Source organism: Homalodisca vitripennis, unplaced genomic scaffold, assembly GCF_021130785.1.
Source record: "Homalodisca vitripennis isolate AUS2020 unplaced genomic scaffold, UT_GWSS_2.1 ScUCBcl_2664;HRSCAF=7651, whole genome shotgun sequence".
NCBI lineage: Eukaryota > Metazoa > Arthropoda > Insecta > Hemiptera > Cicadellidae > Homalodisca > Homalodisca vitripennis.
In genome coordinates this window covers 21,162-46,387 of record NW_025778884.1, presented here as the reverse complement: position 1 = coordinate 46,387, position 25,226 = coordinate 21,162, and the positions used below count along the sequence as shown (strand labels likewise).

Here is a 25,226-nt window from a genome sequence, read left to right as displayed (position 1 = left end):
GAATAATAACATTATTCAGTTAAATAATAAAATATGCAACTGCATAAAGTTATTTTATTTAAATATTTTTTAATATTAAAATAATTGTTTACCTGATAATTTTAAATGTTTGAAAATCAAATTGAGATGTCCGGTTTACGTTGCTTTCCTTGTAGCTTGTATAGATAAAAAGAAATTTGTTAGCGGATTGACAGTTCAAAACGTCATGTTCATTGTTGGAAATGTGTATAATCAGCTCTGCTAACTTGTCAATTGTAACATAAACCATAGAGTACGAAAGTGACATATACTACAGTGTTTATTGTAATCCTCATATAGGAATGAATCTGTACTTACTTGATACCATTAAAAGAGAATAAACCTTACATCCACCACCGTGAAGTTAGCGTCACTTTATCGTCCAGTGCATCAATGTTGCAGTCATCAATCTGAAGGCGTTAACAAAAATTCAAAAACTGAGATAAATAGTATAATACTAATTATAAAAACGATCTTTCACAAAATCAACACAGTTTTTTTCTATTTATTACTTTCCACAAAGGTTTCCCATTAAATGTGTCATGAATAAAAATCCCAAATATAATACCTAAGTAAACCGTAGGAATGTATCGTAAAATGGACGTCCTCTAATAAATGCCACTCCTGAGACTTAACCAAACAAGTGCCCGCAATGGAACTTTGTACACAGATGCTCTGTAAGCTGAACTTTAATATACCAACGTCAAAAAGGTGGTGTCGGCCGTCAGAGGTCCTATCGTCTAAATTAAATGCACCGTTAGACGGGGCGTTCTCGTATAAAAGTCGCTCCTGAGACTAAACCAAACAAGTGCCCGCAATGAAACTTTGTACACAGATGCTCTGTAAGCTGAACTTTAATATACCAACGTCAAAAAGGTGGTGTCGGCCGTCAGAGGTCCTATCGTCGAAATTAAATGCACCGTTAGACGGGGCGTTCTCGTATAAAAGTCGCTCCTGAGACTAAACCAAACAAGTGCCCGCAATGAAACTTTGTACACAGATGCTCTGTAAGCTGAACTTTAATATACCAACGTCAAATAGGTGGTGTCGGCCGTCAGAGGTCCTATCGTCAAAATTAAATGCACGGTTAGACGGGCGTTCTCGTATAAAAGTCACTCCTGAGACTTAACCAAACAAGTGCCCGCAATGAAACTTTGTACACAGATGCTCTGTAAGCTGAACTTTAATATACCAACGTCAAAAAGGTGGTGTCGGCCGTCAGAGGTCCTATCGTCGAAATTAAATGCACCGTTAGACGGGGCGTTCTCGTATAAAAGTCGCTCCTGAGACTAAACCAAACAAGTGCCCGCAATGAAACTTTGTACACAGATGCTCTGTAAGCTGAACTTTAATGTACCAACGTCAAATAGATGGTGTCGGCCGTCAGAGGTCCTATCGTCAAAATTAAATGCACCGTTAGACGGGGCGTTCTCGTATAAAAGTCACTCCTGAGACTTAACCAAACAAGTGCCCGCAATGAAACTTTGTACACAGATGCTCTGTAAGCTGAACTTTAATATACCAACGTCAAATAGGTGGTGTGTCGGCCGTCAGAGGTCCTATCGTCAAAATTAAATGCACGGTTAGACGGGCGTTCTCGTATAAAAGTCACTCCTGAGACTAAACCAAACAAGTGCCCGCAATGAAACTTTGTACACAGATGCTCTGTAAGCTGAACTTTAATATACCAACGTCAAAAAGGTGGTGTCGGCCGTCAGAGGTCCTATCGTCAAAATTAAATGCACCGTTAGACGGGGCGTTCTCGTATAAAAGTCGCTCCTGAGACTAAACCAAACAAGTGCCCGCAATGAAACTTTGTACACAGATGCTCTGTAAGCTGAACTTTAATATACCAACGTCAAATAGGTGGTGTCGGCCGTCAGAGGTCCTATCGTCAAAATTAAATGCACGGTTAGACGGGCGTTCTCGTATAAAAGTCACTCCTGAGACTTAACCAAACAAGTGCCCGCAATGGAACTTTGTACACAGATGCTCTGTAAGCTGAACTTTAATATACCAACGTCAAAAAGGTGGTGTCGGCCGTCAGAGGTCCTATCGTCGAAATTAAATGCACCGTTAGACGGGGCGTTCTCGTATAAAAGTCGCTCCTGAGACTAAACCAAACAAGTGCCCGCAATGAAACTTTGTACACAGATGCTCTGTAAGCTGAACTTTAATGTACCAACGTCAAATAGGTGGTGTCGGCCGTCAGAGGTCCTATCGTCAAAATTAAATGCACCGTTAGACGGGGCGTTCTCGTATAAAAGTCACTCCTGAGACTTAACCAAACAAGTGCCCGCAATGAAACTTTGTACACAGATGCTCTGTAAGCTGAACTTTAATATACCAACGTCAAATAGGTGGTGTCGGCCGTCAGAGGTCCTATCGTCAAAATTAAATGCACGGTTAGACGGGCGTTCTCGTATAAAAGTCACTCCTGAGACTAAACCAAACAAGTGCCCGCAATGAAACTTTGTACACAGATGCTCTGTAAGCTGAACTTTAATATACCAACGTCAAAAAGGTGGTGTCGGCCGTCAGAGGTCCTATCGTCAAAATTAAATGCACCGTTAGACGGGGCGTTCTCGTATAAAAGTCGCTCCTGAGACTAAACCAAACAAGTGCCCGCAATGAAACTTTGTACACAGATGCTCTGTAAGCTGAACTTTAATGTACCAACGTCAAATAGGTGGTGTCGGCCGTCAGAGGTCCTATCGTCAAAATTAAATGCACGGTTAGACGGGCGTTCTCGTATAAAAGTCACTCCTGAGACTAAACCAAACAAGTGCCCGCAATGAAACTTTGTACACAGATGCTCTGTAAGCTAAACTTTAATATACCAACGTCAAAAAGGTGGTGTCGGCCGTCAGAGGTCCTATCGTCGAAATTAAATGCACCGTTAGACGGGGCGTTCTCGTATAAAAGTCGCTCCTGAGACTAAACCAAACAAGTGCCCGCAATGAAACTTTGTACACAGATGCTCTGTAAGCTGAACTTTAATATACCAACGTCAAATAGGTGGTGTCGGCCGTCAGAGGTCCTATCGTCAAAATTAAATGCACGGTTAGACGGGCGTTCTCGTATAAAAGTCACTCCTGAAACTTAACCAAACAAGTGCCCGCAATGAAACTTTGTACACAGATGCTCTGTAAGCTGAACTTTAATATACCAACGTCAAATAGGTGGTGTCGGCCGTCAGAGGTCCTATCGTCAAAATTAAATGCACGGTTAGACGGGCGTTCTCGTATAAAAGTCACTCCTGAGACTTAACCAAACAAGTGCCCGCAATGAAACTTTGTACACAGATGCTCTGTAAGCTGAACTTTAATGTACCAACGTCAAATAGATGGTGTCGGCCGTCAGAGGTCCTATCGTCAAAATTAAATGCACCGTTAGACGGGGCGTTCTCGTATAAAAGTCACTCCTGAGACTTAACCAAACAAGTGCCCGCAATGAAACTTTGTACACAGATGCTCTGTAAGCTGAACTTTAATATACCAACGTCAAATAGGTGGTGTCGGCCGTCAGAGGTCCTATCGTCAAAATTAAATGCACGGTTAGACGGGCGTTCTCGTATAAAAGTCACTCCTGAGACTAAACCAAACAAGTGCCCGCAATGAAACTTTGTACACAGATGCTCTGTAAGCTGAACTTTAATATACCAACGTCAAAAAGGTGGTGTCGGCCGTCAGAGGTCCTATCGTCAAAATTAAATGCACCGTTAGACGGGGCGTTCTCGTATAAAAGTCGCTCCTGAGACTAAACCAAACAAGTGCCCGCAATGAAACTTTGTACACAGATGCTCTGTAAGCTGAACTTTAATATACCAACGTCAAATAGGTGGTGTCGGCCGTCAGAGGTCCTATCGTCAAAATTAAATGCACGGTTAGACGGGCGTTCTCGTATAAAAGTCACTCCTGAGACTTAACCAAACAAGTGCCCGCAATGGAACTTTGTACACAGATGCTCTGTAAGCTGAACTTTAATATACCAACGTCAAAAAGGTGGTGTCGGCCGTCAGAGGTCCTATCGTCGAAATTAAATGCACCGTTAGACGGGGCGTTCTCGTATAAAAGTCGCTCCTGAGACTAAACCAAACAAGTGCCCGCAATGAAACTTTGTACACAGATGCTCTGTAAGCTGAACTTTAATGTACCAACGTCAAATAGGTGGTGTCGGCCGTCAGAGGTCCTATCGTCAAAATTAAATGCACCGTTAGACGGGGCGTTCTCGTATAAAAGTCACTCCTGAGACTTAACCAAACAAGTGCCCGCAATGAAACTTTGTACACAGATGCTCTGTAAGCTGAACTTTAATATACCAACGTCAAATAGGTGGTGTCGGCCGTCAGAGGTCCTATCGTCAAAATTAAATGCACGGTTAGACGGGCGTTCTCGTATAAAAGTCACTCCTGAGACTAAACCAAACAAGTGCCCGCAATGAAACTTTGTACACAGATGCTCTGTAAGCTGAACTTTAATATACCAACGTCAAAAAGGTGGTGTCGGCCGTCAGAGGTCCTATCGTCAAAATTAAATGCACCGTTAGACGGGGCGTTCTCGTATAAAAGTCGCTCCTGAGACTAAACCAAACAAGTGCCCGCAATGAAACTTTGTACACAGATGCTCTGTAAGCTGAACTTTAATGTACCAACGTCAAATAGGTGGTGTCGGCCGTCAGAGGTCCTATCGTCAAAATTAAATGCACGGTTAGACGGGCGTTCTCGTATAAAAGTCACTCCTGAGACTAAACCAAACAAGTGCCCGCAATGAAACTTTGTACACAGATGCTCTGTAAGCTGAACTTTAATATACCAACGTCAAAAAGGTGGTGTCGGCCGTCAGAGGTCCTATCGTCGAAATTAAATGCACCGTTAGACGGGGCGTTCTCGTATAAAAGTCGCTCCTGAGACTAAACCAAACAAGTGCCCGCAATGAAACTTTGTACACAGATGCTCTGTAAGCTGAACTTTAATATACCAACGTCAAATAGGTGGTGTCGGCCGTCAGAGGTCCTATCGTCAAAATTAAATGCACGGTTAGACGGGCGTTCTCGTATAAAAGTCACTCCTGAAACTTAACCAAACAAGTGCCCGCAATGAAACTTTGTACACAGATGCTCTGTAAGCTGAACTTTAATATACCAACGTCAAATAGGTGGTGTCGGCCGTCAGAGGTCCTATCGTCAAAATTAAATGCACGGTTAGACGGGCGTTCTCGTATAAAAGTCACTCCTGAGACTTAACCAAACAAGTGCCCGCAATGAAACTTTGTACACAGATGCTCTGTAAGCTGAACTTTAATGTACCAACGTCAAATAGGTGGTGTCGGCCGTCAGAGGTCCTATCGTCAAAATTAAATGCACCGTTAGACGGGGCGTTCTCGTATAAAAGTCACTCCTGAGACTTAACCAAACAAGTGCCCGCAATGAAACTTTGTACACAGATGCTCTGTAAGCTGAACTTTAATATACCAACGTCAAATAGGTGGTGTCGGCCGTCAGAGGTCCTATCGTCAAAATTAAATGCACGGTTAGACGGGCGTTCTCGTATAAAAGTCACTCCTGAGACTAAACCAAACAAGTGCCCGCAATGAAACTTTGTACACAGATGCTCTGTAAGCTGAACTTTAATATACCAACGTCAAAAAGGTGGTGTCGGCCGTCAGAGGTCCTATCGTCAAAATTAAATGCACCGTTAGACGGGGCGTTCTCGTATAAAAGTCACTCCTGAGACTAAACCAAACAAGTGCCCGCAATGAAACTTTGTACACAGATGCTCTGTAAGCTGAACTTTAATATACCAACGTCAAATAGGTGGTGTCGGCCGTCAGAGGTCCTATCGTCAAAATTAAATGCACGGTTAGACGGGCGTTCTCGTATAAAAGTCACTCCTGAGACTTAACCAAACAAGTGCCCGCAATGGAAACTTTGTACACAGATGCTCTGTAAGCTGAACTTTAATATACCAACGTCAAAAAGGTGGTGTCGGCCGTCAGAGGTCCTATCGTCGAAATTAAATGCACCGTTAGACGGGGCGTTCTCGTATAAAAGTCGCTCCTGAGACTAAACCAAACAAGTGCCCGCAATGAAACTTTGTACACAGATGCTCTGTAAGCTGAACTTTAATATACCAACGTCAAATAGGTGGTGTCGGCCGTCAGAGGTCCTATCGTCAAAATTAAATGCACGGTTAGACGGGCGTTCTCGTATAAAAGTCACTCCTGAGACTAAACCAAACAAGTGCCCGCAATGAAACTTTGTACACAGATGCTCTGTAAGCTGAACTTTAATATACCAACGTCAAATAGGTGGTGTCGGCCGTCAGAGGTCCTATCGTCAAAATTAAATGCACGGTTAGACGGGCGTTCTCGTATAAAAGTCACTCCTGAGACTTAACCAAACAAGTGCCCGCAATGAAACTTTGTACACAGATGCTCTGTAAGCTGAACTTTAATATACCAACGTCAAATAGGTGGTGTCGGCCGTCAGAGGTCTATCGTCTAAATTAAATGCACCGTTAGACAGATGTTCTCGTATAAAAGTATTAGATTTTCAAGTATCAAGGTTATATAAACTAGATTAGTATATATACTGCAAAATGTTCAAACGTCGTATGGAATTTGGTACTCCAAAGTTTCATTATTTTTAAAACATGAAAAATTAAAAGCATTATAAAAAGTGATAGCTTGAAATTCTAGCATGCGGAAGTATTTTAGAAGTTATAACATAAATATTACTGCTTCTCTTTTGCGCACTTTTTTAAATGACGTTGTCCTTTTATATCCATGAAAATAATAAGTAAAATTTGTAGGCTAATTAACAATATATTTTTTCTAACCTCACATATATTTCAAAAAACAATTTATTTTATATTTCATTTATTATTTTTATTCTGTTTACTTCTGTTTTTATCTGCAACAATTTATTTTTAAATGTGTCACCAATTATTTTACTATTGTAAAGTTTTGAACTATTGTTTTTTGTAATCACTGAATTTATTCAGGGTATGTGAATCTTATTTAGAGTTATTATATCGCATGGTTGTATTGTATTTAAATGTCGTGTAATTTAGGACATTAGGGTTTCCCTGATTTTTTTCTAATTTTTCAGAGTCAGATGTGGTTGAGGCTTGAGAAATTTATGTTATTGCTGACACCTGGTAGGTATGAGCAGATGTTATAATATGGAAGAAAAGCTATTGTGTAGACTTATCTCTTTACCCAATACCCCTCACGGAATTTCTGAGAATAGTTTTATAACCCTTACACGTAATTTCCTTAGACACATTCAGAAGGGACACGCAAACTCGAGACCGGTTGCCATAAACCTATTGTCTGGTAATGACACCATTTCGAGGAAGGAACCACCTCACCCGAGCCTTTACCTGAGACTACCTCACTGTTAATTCTGTTGTAGTTAAAATATTTGTTCCATTCCATTATTTGAACGTTGATTAATTTGAACTGTAAAAATCATGCAATGCTAACAAACATCTTTGTACAACTTATACATGAAATTAACAAATCGATTACATGGAATAGTAGGCTAATCACGCCAAACATTCTACGTAACAATATACCATATATGACGCCAGGGACTCGCTTATTGGAGAAAGAAAACGTATTATAAGTTTTTAATATTAAAGCTCGTATGCATTAAACAGAGGTAAACATCAATTTAATACTAACAAATGACCATTATAATTTTCAAAATAGACAAATAGAATGAATAACATGATAATGATGCATTGACTTAAGAGAAAAAATCCTTCTAGAAGTTCTATATTTTTAGAATTGATAATATAATTAAATGGCGGTACCATTACATCAACTCATAGAAATAGTAATACCATTGAAGCATTCATTTCATATTGACTATGTTTAATAAGTCATAAATTGCAAACCTAAAACATGTGGTTTTAACGCACAAACCTCGGAAATTGTTTGCTGCTTAAAATACAAAGTATGACCTCAATATTGGCTTTATATTATAATATGCGTCAGATACGTTTGATAACATACTGTATCGTTGAACTTAATATTTTAGTGCGGAAATATCAAAATACACGTTATTGGCATAAGAATGTATATTTAGAATCTCCTTAAAAATCGAATGGAAAACTACAAATCTGTTTCTGTATACAAAACGTAACACGCGTACGTTCTTACTGTAATTTACTGGAGATTATATAACAACTCCAGATATCTTAACTACACTGAGGGCAGTTTCCCACTGGGGCATCAAAGAGTAGAGGAAAGGTTTATTTTTTACTCATAAATTTAATGTTAATGCCAATTTAAACGTGTTTTAGTTTCTATACGATTCTAAACGGTTAGTAGTGTAAAAGACCCAACACTGATATTGCAAATATAAAAATAGGGTCGTTGAGATAACGATTCGTAGAGTAAAAGAGCTGCCCCCCAAATAAAAGATCCTTCTGAGACTAAACCAAACAAATGCCCGCAATGAAACTTTGTACATAGATCCTGAATTTTAATGTACAAAATGTATTTGTTAATTATTTGAATAGCGCTCTTTTTATAAAATCACAGTATACAGGGTGATTCAAAACTAAACGGCAATCTCTCGGGAGCTTATTCTATAGCTAAAAACAAGTAAAAAAGTTCATATAACCATATGCCCGGAAACGCTTCGTTAGCGAGTTACGCCTAGCGAAAGATTTCGCCCGGATTTCAGAACCCTTGGTGAAGTCAGGCCGTATAAAAATGGTAAAGGTAGTTACAAAGATACAAATACGATTGTTTTTTATGTTTTTATATCTGACAAATTTATTAAAATTCGTCCCAGAGCTGTAAATGCAATACTTTCAGAGATATCTTACGTAAAACACAAGAATTGGTGCAAAGAAATAACACATTTTTGTGTTTAACGTAAGATTACTTCCATAAATGTTAAATAAAGGTCATTTTTTTCTTAAACAGATTTTTTGTAGAACATTTAATTCTGAAAAGATTCATGTGAATTACTTAGGAAAAAAATTAATAATAGGTATTGAAATTTAGCTTTATTTAAAAATAAAACAGACGCACAAAAATGCATATTCTTATCTGCATAGAATATTAACTAATGTTTAGGTTGTGAGTAACAGCTGATCATTTATTCAACACTTTTTATCGTCATATTTTCTTTGCAAAGGTTGGCAATATCAGCTGATCAACAATTAAGTTCATGAAGTAATATTTGAATAACCTTTATGGAGGTTTTTGTATTGTGGCGTGTGAAGATTGTATTTTGTGAGATCCTGTGATTATTTGGAAATATTTTATACAAGTGTATAAAATATTTTATTAAATATTTATTTTTAAAATATTTTATTAAATATTTTTATAAAAGTGTATGTAATTATCTTAGTAAATAATGGCAGATAATGTAAATGGTATGTATTCGTTTGAAGAGTATACGGACATGATACTGATTTACGGCAAAGTTAACAAGAATGGTTTAGCTGCAGTTCAGGAATATCGTGATACTTTTCCACATTGAAGAACACCTGATCGCAAAACATTTGAAGCTGTGGAGAGACGACTTAGAGAAACTGGTAGCTTTAAACCGAAGCGAATAGATATTGGTCGTCAACGTAGCGCAAGGAACTATAATAATGAACAAGCAATAATAAATGCTGTAGAATTATCACCAACCACAAGCACCAGACGATTATCACGTCAGTTAAATATTTGCCAGTCAAGCGTATGGCGGACACTTCATGAAGCACAGTTGTACCCATTCCATATAACACGTGTTCAAGACTTATTACCGCAAGATCTTAATAAACGGAAGATGTTCTGCCGCTGGTTAAGAAGAAATTGTTTACGACATCAGTATTTTCTTCGGCGTATTCTCGTTACTGATGAATCCTGTTTTACTAGAAATGGAATTGTAAATTTTCGTAATACCCATACTTGGGCGTACGACAAACCCACATGAAACTGCGACGAGGCATTTTCAACATAACTTTTCAGTCAATGTATGGCTTGGTGTTCTGGGTGATAATTTGATTGGTCCATTTTTCCTCCCTAATCGACTTAATGGAGTAGCGTACTTACATTTTTTAAGAACAAACCTGCCTACCCTCTTGGAAGATATTCCTGTTCAAAACAGAATAAATGCATGGTTTATGCACGACGGAGCACCTCCACATTTTTCTAATGATGTGAAAAACTATTTAAATGATACATACGGTAGACAATGGATTGGTCGAAATGGACCAGTAAAATGGCCACCACGTTCTCCTGACCTCGCGCCAGCAGACATTTTCTTATGGGGTTGGATGAAGTCAATTGTTTATTCAAAACGGATTAACACCATAGAGGAGTTACGTAATCGCATTACAGAGGCGGCAGAAACTATCAAGAATGCTCCAAACGTTATGAAACGCGCTAGAAAAGAGTGGATTCGTCGTGCGAAAACGTGCATTGCTAACAACGGAGGACACTTTGAGCAACTATTATAGGTGATTATTACAGTTTTATAAAGGTAAATACATTTTATGTTAATGTTCAGTCTAGAATAAATGATCAGCTGTTACTCACAACCTAAACATTAGTTAATATTCTATGCAGATAAGAATATGCATTTTTGTGCGTCTGTTTTATTTTTAAATAAAGCTAAATTTCAATACCTATTATTAATTTTTTTCCTAAGTAATTCACATGAATCTTTTCAGAATTAAATGTTCTACAAAAAATCTGTTTAAGAAAAAAATGACCTTTATTTAACATTTATGGAAGTAATCTTACGTTAAACACAAAAATGTGTTATTTCTTTGCACCAATTCTTGTGTTTTACGTAAGATATCTCTGAAAGTATTGCATTTACAGCTCTGGGACGAATTTTAATAAATTTGTCAGATATAAAAACATAAAAAACAATCGTATTTGTATCTTTGTAACTACCTTTACCATTTTTATACGGCCTGACTTCACCAAGGGTTCTGAAATCCGGGCGAAATCTTTCGCTAGGCGTAACTCGCTAACGAAGCGTTTCCGGGCATATGGTTATATGAACTTTTTTACTTGTTTTTAGCTATAGAATAAGCTCCCGAGAGATTGTCGTTTAGTTTTGAATCACCCTGTAGATCTTTTTTAAACTTGTAGTTTAAGTAACGTCCTGGAAGACATTGAGAGGAAAATGCCTAGTTCTGATTTTGCATTCCTTGCTTTTGTATGGTAGGTAGCGATGTCCTTGCTTCTACTAGGCAAAGTGAATATTGGGATTTGCCAATAGAATCATAAATTCTATTCAAAATTGCTGGCACAAGGGCGGCACACGGGCGGCGCCCTTTGAACCCCGGAGAAAGTTGGACCTCACACTTTGCTGAAAACCCTACAGTAGTCTAGGACCATCTTCCTTCTGTTCCCCGTTGTAAATCTCCAATATGTCAAATAAATATAAAAACGATGCCTGAGGGATGTTTGGCACCATTCTTGGATTGGCTGTGATCTGTGAACGTTGTTTGCATTAGTGCAAAGTTCAACACACGGAGTGCTACTTGATCTTCTGTATCCTGTTATCTGAGGTAATTAATTTTAAAATTTTAAAACATATTATAAACTTTACCTGGTATGGATAAATTGGTATTAATATTTTATACTTATCACTCGCGATTAAATTTTTAATGATTTCGTACTAATAGTGAAATCGAAATTATGTATATCATCCATCTGAAAACAACAGATGTAGGCTTCAATTGATTATTTTATTTATCAAATAGCAACAAGTTTGAATTTTAACATAAACATTCCGTACTTTACAAATAACGGAAAATATAATAAGAGATTTATACTTAACAGTTAATTTCAAAACTCAGTGGTTACACGTAATCTAACACAACTTTTTTTAGTTTAAACCTTTCTACAGAAAAATTATTTTGTTCATACCAGTTACAAAACATGGTTTAATTTTGTAATACGATTTTCTAGACAAAACATTACCTGTAATGAACATAAATTAAATTATTACACGACGATATTGGTTCTTACCATGCCTATCTGTACACAGCAAGGAAGATATTAAATTAATATATTCTGGACCCGATCCAATTTCTTTCATTGTACAGACATTCATATCGCCTATTATTAAAGTAGGATTTATTGATGCATTTAAAATATTTTCAAAGTCATATTTAAACTGAGCATTACGGTATTATATTATTTTTTTGTGCACGTGTTTTTATAAATATGACAATTAAAACATAAATACATGCGCGGATTTAAGAACAGTGAATACAGAGGCCAGTCTTTTACAAACAAATTTATTTATTTGCTGTGCATTAATATCTGACCTTATAGTGCTAACCACCATCTATCATATCCAAAATAAAAGTAGTTTATTATAAGTTACGGTGACTTAACTGTGATTCAATTTGAAATTTATTTAAGTATTATTATGGAATTAAAATAATTTAGTAAAATGGAACTATTGAATTTAAAACATTTATTAAGTAATCGTTTAAAAATAATCAATGCACATGTATTTACGCTTACAACTTAAACACATTATCCTCCTTACTGGCCGAAGATACATGTTTCGATATTTTTTCAGGATTTGTCAGTTATACTAAATCCTGTTGGTTGATAAATCTGCTACTTTGTCATGGCTTTGTTGCGTGGTGTCGCTACTACCATTATGGAATATAATAGCAGAGACAAGGTAGGCCTGCATTAACTTTAACAAAGGTTTCATAGTTGTGTAAATTTTGTATAATGTGTAGTATTTAAAAATGACTTTTAAATGATGCTATTGAGATAAAAAGAGGTTTGAAGACTGGCCTGTATAGTCCTGGACAATAGATAAATCACTAAGACCAAATGAAGGAGGCGATATAAGTAAAATATATACTTTTTCATATTTCTGTTATAAACTTATCCTAATCTTCTAAATGAGCAGTTTTTGCTTATTTTCAAAACAAGTTATATGATGCGACCATTGTAATATGTAATCAATAATGCGTATTATGTTATAATAATAATAAAATAAGTAATATTTATTTTAGGAGGTGTTTGAAAGAGTTAAGGTTATAGGGGACGGTCATTGTTTATTTCGGGCAATGAGTATGGCGTTGTGGGGTACACAACATCGGCACGCGGAAGTTAGGACGAGCATAGTGAACCACGTAGTAACAAACTGGCAGCATTACTATGAGAGAATACAATATACGCTCGGAGAAGAATTTAACTCTCCTCTAAAATATGCAAACCTAATGGGAAATGTACAGAAGCGAATATATGGATCGGAATTTGAAATTACAGTTTTTTGCGAGGTTTACAAGAGAAATGCAACTGTATACAGAGAAAGAGATGTTAAACAAAGGATTTGTGGGAAAGATACTATCTTTAAGGTTGCTAATTTTAATATCAATCAAGTGTATACAACATATGATTTTGTATTTCAAGGAATAGAAAAAGGTCACGAGTCAGAAGGCCATTATGATCTACTAATAAAAAGAGATTTATTTGAGTTGGAAGTCTCCGATGAACCCCACAAATCTAACACCAGACATGATACTACCATTCATAAAAGTGGCATCGCAGAAAACAGTTACATTTCGTCTGTTCAACCTAAAAATGTAGAAAAAACCCCATTACAGAGTCTGCAATTGAAAGAGAAATCGATGACTAGTTCAACATATCCTGATGTGTTAGAGAAATTGATTGCGTTTTTAAACAAGAAAGGATGCTGTAACCAAAAATTAAAAAAACGTAGTAAGGAAAGACACGCATTATTCAAAGAGGCTGCTTTGTTGATATTTGGGGACTGCAGTAACAAACACATGTTATTGCTTAATAAATTGTATGAAAAAAACTTTTCAAAATTCATAACAAAAGTTACAGCAGAAAAAGACATCCAACAATCTCCTCGGAACAAAGTAAACGAGAAGTATGAGGAATTACTAAACAGTGTTTTGAACACGCTCGGTGATGAAATAACAAAAGAAGAACTAATGGAAAAGGAAAAGATCGTTTATCATAAAGTGTACAATCACTATTGTCAGAAGGTAGGATGGAAAGGGAGTAATAAAAATAATGCAAGAAAATTCAAGCATGTTTGGAATAAGTTTCTAACACAATTACCTGAGTCAGATATTGGAATAAAGCAAATAACAGGCAAAGGAGAAACATTCGCTGATAGATTAAAAGACAGCAGAGGCTGTGTGAAATCATTGACTTATTGCAAATCACCAAGCCACCAGGACTTACAAACATCAACGAAAACAGAAATCTTTATTAACAATACAATTCATAGCACTGTTATTTTGTGGGAAAATGAGTGTAAAAAAGATCAGAGATTTGAACATTTAGTCAAAGAGTTTATTAGCTGTCATCGTAGGGTCGGTGGAGTGTGTACGTGGACAGATTTTGATGACATGTATAAATATAAAGAAAATCTAAAACAAATCAGATCTATCAAAAAACCCGTAATTCTAGTTTTTAAAAAGTGCTTGTATAAGTTTTGCGACAATGAAATGATCATACACTTAAGTACAGTTGGGGACGAATTAAAAATTGAAATAAGAGAATCAGAAAGAGGTAGTGACAACTACGACATCTGTGGACATTACCAGTATTATGAAGATAAAAAATACCCTTTTGATAGAATGGACGAAATTTTATATCGAGATAGAATATGGATGTCAGTATTCGATAGTTCAAAAGATGTTTACAGTGAATATGTCACCAATGAGACTGACAATATGAATAAGGAAATATTACATCAAAAAGGAAAAATTAATGTATCGGCTAATTGTTCAAACAATGAGGAATACCTAAAAAAAAATATTGAAAATATTGCAGAAAAATCAGGAAAATCGTACATAGCAGTACCTAAAAGGAAACATTCCTTGTCGTGCTCTAATAAATTTGCAGTTGAAGAAAAAAGAGTTACTGGTCACATAGACGACGTAATGGTTAACGGTGTATTTGATACAGCCACATTTAGAATTTGGCTCCGAAATGCTGTAATAAAACAAGCAAATATCAGTTGCAGATTAATATTTACAAATAGTAGACTAAGACATAATGAAAATTTAAAATATGTAACATATGCAAGGTGTGGCTCAAGCGCAGCTGGAAAATGTAAAGAGTTTAAATTTGAAGTTGAAATAACTGATATTGTTGATGTAAGAATAACGAGCAGCGGTACGTCTGTCCCGATTCATACTGGAAAGAAAAGGTCTTACCAACTGAGGGGAGGAGAACGTAAAATATACAAAAAGAAGTTGTTACTAGATCAAGCAAAAACGGTACAGAATGAAGATATGAAACATATAAATATAGATGCTGCTATTGATCTTAATATGCAGTCTGTCAGAACATTAATGACGCTGAGAAAATGTCGATCAGAAGCGTTCAAAGAAGATGACTTGCACTCAAACGACTTGTTAGACCTAATTTTACTGGCAAAAACCGAATCAGTTTCATCCACTGAGGAGGAGAAATATATAAGAAAGGTAGTAGCCTCACCCTTCCAGGTATATATGTTTACAGGTCTGCAAAGAAAGGTAATCGCAAGTAAAAACGTGCCAGCTGGTTATTTTGATGCAACAGGCTCGGTTGCAAGACAAGTGGTCTTATCTAATAACAAACCTATTTTGTATTATGCATTGGTTGTTAATGTTAATGGTGAAATTTTACCTGTCATAGAAATGTTGTCTGAGGTACATGACATAAGCGCCCTAGCTGATTTATTTACAACTTATAAGTATTTCTGCTTGAAATCAAGTAAACAACATTGGCCACTTATTAAAACGTATTGTTTGTGATTGGAGTTGGGCTATGATGATAGGAATTGTTATATCTTGGAACTCGATGGATTTGTTGCAATATCTCCGTATGTGCTACAACATCGTAACGGACAGGAGTGACCCGCAGCAGTATAGAGCTAAAATAACAATACACGCATGCTGTGCACATTTCATGAAAATGGTTAGTGACAGGCTCTCAAAAGAAAATATTTTTTTTTTCTTCTGTATGTCTCCAACCAGCACTATTGCGTGCTGGTTGGAGACATACAGAACCACACATGCTTTTTCTACAACCCACTGCCAAGATATCCGGACAACTGTGAAGTTGGATTTAAAAAATTTAGGACATTTCTCAATGGTCTTCAAAAAACTCAGTACAAGAATGATGGCATGAAAGTAGACAGATGGACATATGTAAAAGGCGAGGGGGCAGTCCAAAGTGATAGCTTTAATTGTGGAATATATGTTATAAATTATATAGAATGTTTTCTGAAAGACCAAAAAATGCCGACGAAAATAAATCCTACTGATTATAGAGAATACTTAAAAAGAGAAATTCTGCAATGGTCAGATAATATGGCAGACATATGCTTACAATGTGGAAAGGGAGAGACTCGATGCAAAATATGGATAATGTGCGACAGCTGCAAACGATGGGCTCACTTCAAACCATGTCTTAAGTATTTAAGTAAAACCCAACATGAGGTTGAGGTAAATGATTTCATATTTATTTGCAAACTTTGCCAACAATTTAAATCGAAATACAACAGGAACCCATGGGAATGAAACAATTAACAACAACACCTGTTTTTAAGGAAAAATATTAGGTCCCGCCCAACGCAAAGAAAAGTGCTTAACGGTTTGGTGGTGGATTGAGTAGCTGCCAATATCGTTATGCACAGTATATTGATAGACAGAAGCCAAGGAAAGAAAGCAATTTTATTAATTTGTATATAGAATTAGCATCAACCACGGTATAGCAAAAATATTAGGTCCCGCCCAACGCAAAGAAAAGTGCTTAACGGTTTGGTGGTGGATTGAGTAGCTGCCAATATCGTTATGCACAGTATATTGATAGACAGAAGCCAAGGAAAGAAAGCAATTTTATTAATTTGTATATAGAATTAGCATCAACCACGGTATAGCAAAAATATTAGGTCCCGCCCAACGCAAAGAAAAGTGCTTAACGGTTTGGTGGTGGATTGAGTAGCTGCCAATATCGTTATGCACAGTATATTGATAGACAGAAGCCAAGGAAAGAAAGCAATTTTATTAATTTGTATATAGAATTAGCATCAACCACGGTATAGCAAAAATATTAGGTCCCGCCCAACGCAAAGAAAAGTGCTTAACGGTTTGGTGGTGGATTGAGTAGCTGCCAATATCGTTATGCACAGTATATTGATAGACAGAAGCCAAGGAAAGAAAGCAATTTTATTAATTTGTATATAGAATTAGCATCAACCACGGTATAGCAAAAATATTAGGTCCCGCCCAACGCAAAGAAAAGTGCTTAACGGTTTGGTGGTGGATTGAGTAGCTGCCAATATCGTTATGCACAGTATATTGATAGACAGAAGCCAAGGAAAGAAAGCAATTTTATTAATTTGTATATAGAATTAGCATCAACCACGGTATAGCAAAAATATTAGGTCCCGCCCAACGCAAAGAAAAGTGCTTAACGGTTTGGTGGTGGATTGAGTAGCTGCCAATATCGTTATGCACAGTATATTGATAGACAGAAGCCAAGGAAAGAAAGCAATTTTATTAATTTGTATATAGAATTAGCATCAACCACGGTATAGCAAAAATATTAGGTCCCGCCCAACGCAAAGAAAAGTGCTTAACGGTTTGGTGGTGGATTGAGTAGCTGCCAATATCGTTATGCACAGTATATTGATAGACAGAAGCCAAGGAAAGAAAGCAATTTTATTAATTTGTATATAGAATTAGCATCAACCACGGTATAGCAAAAATATTAGGTCCCGCCCAACGCAAAGAAAAGTGCTTAACGGTTTGGTGGTGGATTGAGTAGCTGCCAATATCGTTATGCACAGTATATTGATAGACAGAAGCCAAGGAAAGAAAGCAATTTTATTAATTTGTATATAGAATTAGCATCAACCACGGTATAGCAAAAATATTAGGTCCCGCCCAACGCAAAGAAAAGTGCTTAACGGTTTGGTGGAGGATTGAGTAGCTGCCAATATCGTTATGCACAGTATATTGATAGACAGAAGCCAAGGAAAGAAAGCAATTTTATTAATTTGTATATAGAATTAGCATCAACCACGGTATAGCAAAAATATTAGGTCCCGCCCAACGCAAAGAAAAGTGCTTAACGGTTTGGTGGTGGATTGAGTAGCTGCCAATATCGTTATGCACAGTATATTGATAGACAGAAGCCAAGGAAAGAAAGCAATTTTATTAATTTGTATATAGAATTAGCATCAACCACGGTATAGCAAAAATATTAGGTCCCGCCCAACGCAAAGAAAAGTGCTTAACGGTTTGGTGGAGGATTGAGTAGCTGCCAATATCGTTATGCCCAGTATATTGATAGACAGAAGCCAATGAATTGAAGAGATCCAAATAGAACTTGCAACAACCACTGTTTGAAAAAGTTGTTAGGTCCCACAAAAATAATGAGATGTTTCCTGAAGTTGTTGGTAGTGAAACTAGTAGCTACCATTAGTTTTATATTAATTGTAATTATTATAAAGAACCCTAACCCTACAACTAACTACCTCATGCGCCATACTTAACCCCGAAATATACTATACTCTACTTCCACCACCTCATCTCTTTCGAAAAGAATCCTTCTACAACCAGAACCTGCTTAGACGATGGTAATGACCACACGAAGGACGTGTCGCTGTCGTGAGCAACATGTTCTCCTCTTCCTGACAAGATGATTTACTGAAGTGGTAAAGGGATACAATTGTCCCTCAGATTGATATTTAGATTAAACGTATATTTAGATTGTTTATAAGAATACTCTTTACAGGTGAAGTAAAACATTAATAACAAAAAGTAATTTTTAGAAATTGTAAATGTTTTACAGCCGTATTTTTCTTCATTATTATTGTATGGGAATTGTGTCATAACTGACAGAGCGCAGTGAATACATACATACGGTCCTTCTTATTCCATACATGTGTTAGCGTAAATATTTCCATCCACGAATAATTTAATTGTTTTGCTTAAATCATGGCCTGTAAATTCATTCCCATAATATATCATACATGTATATAGACATTTCAGTAACAGTTTCTGCTATTGATGTCCGTAAAATAGGTCCATAGTTGCATGGCAGAGTAAATTTTGTTGGTGTTGGGTATTTGTAATATAAATTTAAAAAACTCGTACATAGCATATTTAGCTTTAAGAAATTGTAATAACATATTTGTTGGTATTATCTTTTAAGTTTGTACCCGTTGAGTTCCAGAGTCTAGAGAAGGAAGAAGAAAAAAGAAGAAAGTGGTGTTTTTTTAGTGTGTATGCCATCAGAATACTATCTGGTGGAGAGCCCCACACTTGTTCGCTTGGTTACGGTAAGACCAAGCGTTCGTGCAGCAATGCATTTTTTCACCACTTAAAAAAAAAAAAAAAAAAAAAAAAAACATGGTTTGTGTCATATTAATTTTACTTTTTGTTATAGCTCTCATTTTTTTAAAATTTCCTGACTACATGGAAAAGAAGTACGAGTATTGTCTAATAAAAAGGTAATGTATTACTTATATAACTAATAAGTACAAAACACAAACAACTTCAATTTCGTTGGTACACGAACACATTTTTGACGTTGGTATATTAAAGTTCAGCTTACAGAGCATCTGTGTACAAAGTTTCATTGCGGGCACTTGTTTGGTTAAGTCTCAGGAGTGACTTTTATACGAGAACGCCCGTCTAACCGTGCATTTAATTTTGACGATAGGACCTCTGACGGCCGACACCACCTTTTTGACGTTGGTATATTAAAGTTCAGCTTACAGAGCATCTGTGTACAAAGTTTCATTGCGGGCACTTGTTTGGTTAAGTCTCAGGAGTGACTTTTATACGAGAACGCCCCGTCTAACGGTGCATTTAATTTTGACGATAGGACCTCTGACGGCCGACACCATCTATTTGACGTTGGTACATTAAAGTTCAGCTTACAGAGCATCTGTGTACAAAGTTTCATTGCGGGCACTTGTTTGGTTAAGTCTCAGGAGCGACTTTTATACGAGAACGCCCCGTCTAACGGTGCATTTAATTTCGACGATAGGACCTCTGACGGCCGACAACACCACCTTTTTGACGTTGGTATATTAAAGTTCAGCTTACAGAGCATCTGTGTACAAAGTTTCATTGCGGGCACTTGTTTGGTTTAGTCTCAGGAGCGACTTTTATACGAGAACGCCCCGTCTAACGGTGCATTTAATTTCGACGATAGGACCTCTGACGGCCGACACCACCTTTTTGACGTTGGTATATTAAAGTTCAGCTTACAGAGCATCTGTGTACAAAGTTTCATTGCGGGCACTTGTTTGGTTTAGTCTCAGGAGCGACTTTTATACGAGAACGCCCCGTCTAACGGTGCATTTAATTTCGACGATAGGACCTCTGACGGCCGACACCACCTTTTTGACGTTGGTATATTAAAGTTCAGCTTACAGAGCATCTGTGTACAAAGTTTCATTGCGGGCACTTGTTTGGTTAAGTCTCAGGAGCGACTTTTATACGAGAACGCCCGTCTAACGGTGCATTTAATTTCGACGATAGGACCTCTGACGGCCGACACCACCTTTTTGACGTTGGTATATTAAAGTTCAGCTTACAGAGCATCTGTGTACAAAGTTTCATTGCGGGCACTTGTTTGGTTTAGTCTCAGGAGCGACTTTTATACGAGAACGCCCCGTCTAACGGTGCATTTAATTTCGACGATAGGACCTCTGACGGCCGACACCACCTTTTTGACGTTGGTATATTAAAGTTCAGCTTACAGAGCATCTGTGTACAAAGTTTCATTGCGGGCACTTGTTTGGTTAAGTCTCAGGAGTGACTTTTATACGAGAACGCCCGTCTAACCGTGCATTTAATTTTGACGATAGGACCTCTGACGGCCGACACCACCTATTTGACGTTGGTATATTAAAGTTCAGCTTACAGAGCATCTGTGTACAAAGTTTCATTGCGGGCACTTGTTTGGTTTAGTCTCAGGAGCGACTTTTATACGAGAACGCCCGTCTAACGGTGCATTTAATTTCGACGATAGGACCTCTGACGGCCGACACCACCTTTTTGATGTTGGTATATTAAAGTTTCAGCTTACAGAGCATCTGTGTATAAAGTTTCATTGCGGGCACTTGTTTGGTTAAGTCTCAGGAGTGACTTTTATACGAGAACGCCCGTCTAACCGTGCATTTAATTTTGACGATAGGACCTCTGACGGCCGACACCACCTATTTGACGTTGGTATATTAAAGTTCAGCTTACAGAGCATCTGTGTACAAAGTTTCATTGCGGGCACTTGTTTGGTTTAGTCTCAGGAGCGACTTTTATACGAGTACGCCCCGTCTAACGGTGCATTTAATTTCGACGATAGGACCTCTGACGGCCGACACCACCATTTTGACGTTGGTATATTAAATTTCAGCTTACAGAGCATCTGTGTACAAAGTTTCATTGCGGGCACTTGTTTGGTTAAGTCTCAGGAGTGACTTTTATACGAGAACGCCCGTCTAACCGTGCATTTAATTTTGACGATAGGACCTCTGACGGCTGACACCACCTATTTGACGTTGGTATATTAAAGTTCAGCTTACAGAGCATCTGTGTACAAAGTTTCATTGCGGGCACTTGTTTGGTTTAGTCTCAGGAGCGACTTTTATACGAGAACGCCCCGTCTAACGGTGCATTTAATTTCGACGATAGGACCTCTGACGGCCGACACCACCTTTTTGACGTTGGTATATTAAAGTTCAGCTTACAGAGCATCTGTGTACAAAGTTTCATTGCGGGCACTTGTTTGGTTAAGTCTCAGGAGCGACTTTTATACGAGAACGCCCCGTCTAACGGTGCATTTAATTTCGACGATAGGACCTCTGACGGCCGACACCACCTTTTTGACGTTGGTATATTAAAGTTCAGCTTACAGAGCATCTGTGTACAAAGTTTCATTGCGGGCACTTGTTTGGTTTAGTCTCAGGAGCGACTTTTATACGAGAACGCCCCGTCTAACGGTGCATTTAATTTCGACGATAGGACCTCTGACGACCGACACCACCTTTTTGACGTTGGTATATTAAAGTTCAGCTTACAGAGCATCTGTGTACAAAGTTTCATTGCGGGCACTTGTTTGGTTTAGTCTCAGGAGCGACTTTTATACGAGAACGCCCCGTCTAACGGTGCATTTAATTTCGACGATAGGACCTCTGACGGCCGACACCACCTTTTTGACGTTGGTATATTAAAGTTCAGCTTACAGAGCATCTGTGTACAAAGTTTCATTGCGGGCACTTGTTTGGTTAAGTCTCAGGAGCGACTTTTATACGAGAACGCCCCGTCTAACGGTGCATTTAATTTCGACGATAGGACCTCTGACGGCCGACACCACCTTTTTGACGTTGGTATATTAAAGTTCAGCTTACAGAGCATCTGTGTACAAAGTTTCATTGCGGGCACTTGTTTGGTTTAGTCTCAGGAGCGACTTTTATACGAGAACGCCCCGTCTAACGGTGCATTTAATTTCGACGATAGGACCTCTGACGGCCGACACCACCTTTTTGACGTTGGTATATTAAAGTTCAGCTTACAGAGCATCTGTGTACAAAGTTTCATTGCGGGCACTTGTTTGGTTTAGTCTCAGGAGCGACTTTTATACGAGAACGCCCCGTCTAACGGTGCATTTAATTTCGACGATAGGACCTCTGACGGCCGACACCACCTTTTTGACGTTGGTATATTAAAGTTCAGCTTACAGAGCATCTGTGTACAAAGTTTCATTGCGGGCACTTGTTTGGTTAAGTCTCAGGAGTGACTTTTATACGAGAACGCCCGTCTAACCGTGCATTTAATTTTGACGATAGGACCTCTGACGGCCGACACCACCTATTTGACGTTGGTATATTAAAGTTCAGCTTACAGAGCATCTGTGTACAAAGTTTCATTGCGGGCACTTGTTTGGTTTAGTCTCAGGAGCGACTTTTATACGAGAACGCCCCGTCTAACTGTGCATTTAATTTCGACGATAGGACCTCTGACGGCCGACACCACCTTTTTGACGTTGGTATATTAAAGTTCAGCTTACAGAGCATCTGTGTACAAAGTTTCATTGCGGGCACTTGTTTGGTTAAGTCTCAGGAGTGACTTTTATACGAGAACGCCCGTCTAACCGTGCATTTAATTTTGACGATAGGACCTCTGACGGCCGACACCACCTATTTGACGTTGGTATATTAAAGTATAATTAAAGTATATTAACGGGAATTCTTTGTGGTAAGTAATAAATACGATTAACTGTGTAGATTTTGTGAAAGATCGTTTTTTAATAATTAGTTTTATACTATTATTTCAGATTTTGAATGTTTGTTAGCGCCTTCAGATTGTTGACTGCAAAATTGTTGCACGGAATACAGACGGACGATAAAGTGACGCTAACTTCACGGTGGTTTACATCCATATAGGGAGTGTGTGGCAGAAATTCTGCTTGGTAATGTGTAGACACCGCTACTATACTAAATTTTTATTTAGAATTGTAATCCATTTTATTTTTATAGTAATGACCTTATTTTTTATTAATTAAATTTAAAAGGTTTGTTATTTTTATTACTGTTAAAGTTGACTGAACTTAACTTGTTTAATATTAATGTTTTAATACTGAGCAGTCACAACATTTCAAGTGGCAATATATTTTGCATTGTATGCATTATAGACGGTTTAATAATTTTATTGTCTTCATAAAGGGCCAAAATATCCTTATAAAGGGTAGCAATACTTTTAATTCTTAAAAACGTTTACACAATTTAACTTCTTATTTTTTAGTGAAGGCCAGGAAAATTAGGCCTTACTCTCACCTAAAATAGTAAGTCTACGATGAAACAAATCAGAATCTACAAGATTAGTATTCTATGATTTGTGATTTAGCATCCTGCCTGTGCATTTTCAAATACGTACGTGAGCTAGTCAACATTTTTAAATATATGAATAATTTTAATACTGAGAATGAAATACGGTAACTCAAACTTAATTAGCTGTAATGCTGAGCTTTCAGAAACATTGTAGAAAAAATTAATTTCACTGATTTTTTTCAATATCTTATCGGACTGTTTATTAAAATCCATGAATCGTCCATCAATCTCTTTGTTATTAGCCGTTAAAATTGGACTATCCTACTTACTTTGAAGAATAACTATAAATTTTAGAGCTCCGTTTCCGTTTCTGGTGACAAGAGTAGTACCGTAACATTTGGAAAACGTGATAGGTTTTATTTTGAAGTGAAAACTTCTTTAGGGCGCGTTGAGCGTTTTGGTAGAGGGTAAAATCCTCGGTTCGCGTCACCGACATGCTAATGATACTAACCTGCATGAAAAAGTCAGTCTCGCTGTGTTTTTTAACCGTAGACTTGGCCGCGGACTACTAACCTGCATGAAAAAGTCATTCTCGCTGTGTTAACCCATTCGTGACTGAATAAATTACTTTTATTTTTTGGACCACAGGACTGGATATTTTCCATGCTTTCGTGTAAGAACAGGTGCACTTTGCATAACACTTACTGGTATAACATGCTATGAATATTATAAATTTACCTTAGTTATTCCTTGTTATTATATGAACACAAAATGTTAGTTTTTTTAAAATATACATATATTTACACTATTTACAAATTTTTATTGTACTTCTTTAGAAGTTTGGTTTGAGTGTGAAACACACCTCAAAACATGTTTCCAGATGAAGTGGAACATGACACTTTTTACACTGGTACACTGTTTCACTTCTTTTCTCCTGTGAGGCACAAACTTTACATTTTCTTGAGGGCCTGGCTTTGGTGGTTTGAGGTATCTTTTCAATAAAATGCCCCCAAAACTTTCCTTGAAGGGCGCAGTGGGGATTCCCCACAAGCGGGAGGCCTACCAGCAGTTGATCTGGGAGGTAGCTGCACATTCTGCAGTATTTCTCTGCCAAATTAGTTCTGAATGTTGAGATTGATTGTTTTTTCCCAGTCATTATATTATGCAACTGTTAGACAATTTATATATAGCAACATCAAAGAGATAGAAAAAAAATCTTTTTGTATCCTTTTACGGTTCTTCGCATCACTGGGAAGGAGGACAATCTCTGATCTTGTTTATCAACCCCACACATTGATTGGTTATAATCAACCACAACATTTGGTTTGAGAGTTGATTTGGGTTAGGCCTACTTCTTTCTCTTTGAGAAACGACATCTACAAAGTCCGGTCGCTCAT

At 37.5% G+C, this 25,226-nt stretch overlaps 1 protein-coding gene across 4 annotated transcripts in view; it reads right to left on the bottom strand.

Annotated features, from left to right (window-relative positions):
* Positions 1–24,175, bottom strand: part of LOC124372223 (outer dense fiber protein 2-like) — a 160,803-nt gene extending 136,628 nt beyond the window's left edge. For 2 of the 4 annotated variants that reach the window (XM_046830596.1, XM_046830598.1), the window contains exon 1: positions 93–244. The gene's annotated coding sequence lies outside the window, so the exon portion shown is untranslated. Of the gene's footprint in view, positions 1–92; positions 245–24,158 lie in introns of those variants that run through there. The other 2 variants (XM_046830597.1, XM_046830599.1) reach the window with 2 other exon arrangements.
* Positions 24,176–25,226: the final 1,051 nt, after the last annotated feature.